Raw genomic sequence first — 3,306 nt, forward strand, 5'->3', positions numbered from 1 at the left:
GACAATAGATCGTTTTAAAAGCGAATTAGATACGTTAAAGGAAGAAGTACAAATGGAAAACATTAGTAAAGTTCCAGTTGCCACTGTTGTAGTCTCTCTTCTTGTTTATTTTCTTTCTCCTCCAATAGCTGTTGTAATCTCTCTTGTTTATTTTGTTGTTCGAGCTGCTACTGCTGTAATCTCTTTTCTTGTTTATGTTGCTGTTCAAGCTGCCACTGTTGCAGGTTTTCTTGCAACTGCTGTAATCTCTCTTCTTGTTTATTCTCTCGTTCGTCTTGTTTCTTTTCTTTTTCCTCTAACAACTGTTGCAATTTCTCTTCTTGTTCTTCTTGTTTCTTTTGCTGTTCTTGTATTGCTGCCATTAAGTCTGCTAGGCTGTAGTTTGATTTGCCTCTTCTCGTTTCCATTTTTTTTTATCCCACTCTCTGACACCAAAAACATACAGAGACGTAACAAAGTTTGTTAATTCTTCTAAGATACAAGTCCTTTCTTTATAAAACTTGTTTATTCTTCCTCAATATAACTTTGTAATGTACTTAATTTTCACAGTTACACATACTATAGTTCACAACAATTCACTCACTTTCTATCGCGCTTAGACTTAATTGTCCGTCCCCGCAAACTATAGTTCCGATCTCTGTGTCTGCTATCCTCAGTTTCCGCCGACCGTAATCGCTGTCTTTCTTTCTCTCTGCCTGCTTCGTCTCCGCTACGTCTTTGTTTCCACCACTGCTTCGACTCCGTCTCTCTCTCTCTCACTGTCTAGCGCATTTATATACGATAATACTGCCTGTTCTAGAAACTTCTAAGACTCTCAACACGTGCTACCAGCGTCGGTTGACGCAACGCTGTCGCAACACACTAGTGAATCTTCTAGAATACTCGTCACGTGACCCCGCTGTCGTAACGCATTAGCGAATCTTCTAGAATACTCATCACGTGACCCCTCCCCCCCTGTCGTAACAGTATGATACTAAGACTAAAAGCATTATATAAAAATAATGTTCCAAGTATTGTGTTCTCTTTCGAGCTGCTTCTGTCAAAATCTATTAGCTTAATGAGATGGTCACAAGTACTGTATTTTTCGAAATATAAGACGCACCCTTATTTTGAAGACAAAGTTTTGGGGAAAAAAGCTACAGTCGCGTTTGAAAGATTTTTACCGAACAAAAATTCAGTTTGATACTTTAAAGATTAGTATATACTGTTCTAAACACAAAAGAGTTCAAAACATCAATATAAGAAAATACCGGAAATCAAAAAAAGGTTTACTGTTATTTAGTTTGGTTCAAAACCTACAAAATCTTCATTGCTTTCACTGTCTCTTGGAAAGGAATCATTGGATCCAATATTATGGTCAAAGAGAATGTCATCCTCGGTCCCATCCATTTCGTTACTGATACCACATTTCTTAAATGACTTAATAATTTCTTACTTTTTCCCACGAATTCTTCACTCACATGCAGACCTAGGCCTTTGCGTTTCATAAATCGATAACACCACGATGTATGACCAGTAAAATCTTCTCTTTGCTTTAAAAAATATCATATTTGTAGAAACTGATAGTCCTTGCCTTCTCTGATCCACAACCCATTCGTACAGTTTATTTTCGAGATCTCGCCATTTTGTTTTTTTTTCCTCGGGAATTGTGTTTATCACTTTTAATCATTTTCAATTTTTTTTGTTCGCGCCAGCAACGAATCATTTTTTCTGTTGGTGGAGGGCAAAAATAACTTTCGGCAGCTCTTTTGCATAATTAATTACACTTAATTTAAATTTAGCTGTGTATAACAGTCTCTTTTCTTTAGACATCGTAAGGGGTGAAAAAAAAGAACGAAAAATGAAGAAACAACTATTTTGATCCCGAGGTCTAAGATACGGTACTTCGGCTTTCGATGACGCACCCAACTCGACAGTAAGCATGCGCCAGACTGCTGAGTATCAAAGGAAAATTGAAATACCGATTAGGCGATTACCGACGCTAATTGCATTAAGCGCTCTGATTGGTCAAGCGCATTGCATATTTGAATCCAAGGCAAGCACTCAAAAACGATTTTTTATTCATTAAAGTTGATCCTTATTCTGCTCCACATTAAACAGGGATCGTCGTGTATTTACAAGTTTTTTTCACTCTCATCCATTACTATAATTTATTTTTTTATTATTTAGGGAGCATTATAAATAGTTATGTTTTTAAAAGAAAAAACTACTATTGTTATAAATAACACATTCAATTGAACTAAACATTGCATGCCTATTTAAATATATTTACACATGGCTAGTGTATATATTATTCATACCTTCGGTGTAAAGGACGCAAGCAGATTTTGACATTAAATTTTGGGGTAAAAAAGTGCGTCTTATACACCGAAAAATACGGTATATACTATTTTTTGATGCCGCTGTTTCTATTGTAACAGGCTTTTGTAAAGAATCGCATAGATAATCTCGTTCCTAACATCTTAACAAACATACCATAGAACGTACATTGTATATGGATGCTAGGTTTCAAGACCACGTTTAAACAGACCAATGATACAAAATCCATTGGAATTGCATAGGAAACTTAAGGCATGTGAGATCAAAGTGGTTTCAGATTATTCCTTCATATTTTTCACGAAAACAATTATTAATTTCAATATATAATTGGAAACTTGTGAAGTCCCAGCTTATGAGCCTTCAACAACTATGTCTTTGCTTAAAATTGTATTATAGTGGTACCAGGAGATACGTTCAGCTTTATTGCAATGCTTTGTTATTGTTGTTTTTTAGTGGATTAGAATATATATATTGTCTTTTATAACCATAGCAATTAAAGGATTTGTTCTGGATTATGTTGATTGTTAAATTGTTTATTCATTATTATTTATAAAAATATCATGACTATAAACTATTTTAATTTTTTTTTACATATGACAAGATAAGATAAAAAATTAACTTTAAAACTGAATCTTTGTTATTTGATAATTAACCATCTCTGACATTTCTCGCATAGCACTGTATGTTAAAAATATAAAATAATTTAGTTTTGATCTGAATTACTATGTGAAAGATATCAGATTACTTGAGAAGAAGAAAGGCAAAATACGTAGAAAATATTATTTCATCAGCAAATACTTTAAAAACTTTAAATCGCTAAATGATTAAAAAACATGAAACTTATTTTGTTTGTTATCTTAATTTTAGTAATTAAGATAGATGCCGGTAAAAAAGTTTTGAGTGGATATTACAAAATACAGAAAATTCATCACGGTAGAATAATTGCCTGTAATATTGGAGACAATCTAAAATACTTAGACAAACAAA

The sequence above is a fragment of the Limulus polyphemus genome, unplaced genomic scaffold, assembly GCF_000517525.1.
Source record: "Limulus polyphemus unplaced genomic scaffold, Limulus_polyphemus-2.1.2 Scaffold3153, whole genome shotgun sequence".
Lineage (NCBI taxonomy): Eukaryota > Metazoa > Arthropoda > Merostomata > Xiphosura > Limulidae > Limulus > Limulus polyphemus.